Here is a 252-nt window from a genome sequence, read left to right as displayed (position 1 = left end):
CCTGATCTGACCTGATCTGACCTGATCAGATATAAGGTCATGTGATCAGGGTCAGATCAGACCTCATCTGATCTGATCTGATCTGACCTGATCTGACCTCATCTGACCTCATCTGATCTGATCAAATGAGGTCAGATCATTTGATCTGACCTCATTTGATCTGATCTGATCTGACCTGATCTGATCTGACCTGATCTGACCTGATCTGACCTGATCTGATCTGACCTGATCTGACCTGATCTGACCTGATCT

Source organism: Poecilia formosa, unplaced genomic scaffold (genome assembly GCF_000485575.1).
Source record: "Poecilia formosa unplaced genomic scaffold, Poecilia_formosa-5.1.2 Scaffold466, whole genome shotgun sequence".
Lineage (NCBI taxonomy): Eukaryota > Metazoa > Chordata > Actinopteri > Cyprinodontiformes > Poeciliidae > Poecilia > Poecilia formosa.
The sequence above is the reverse complement of the archived record's forward strand: the minus strand, read 5'-3'. Positions refer to the sequence as shown.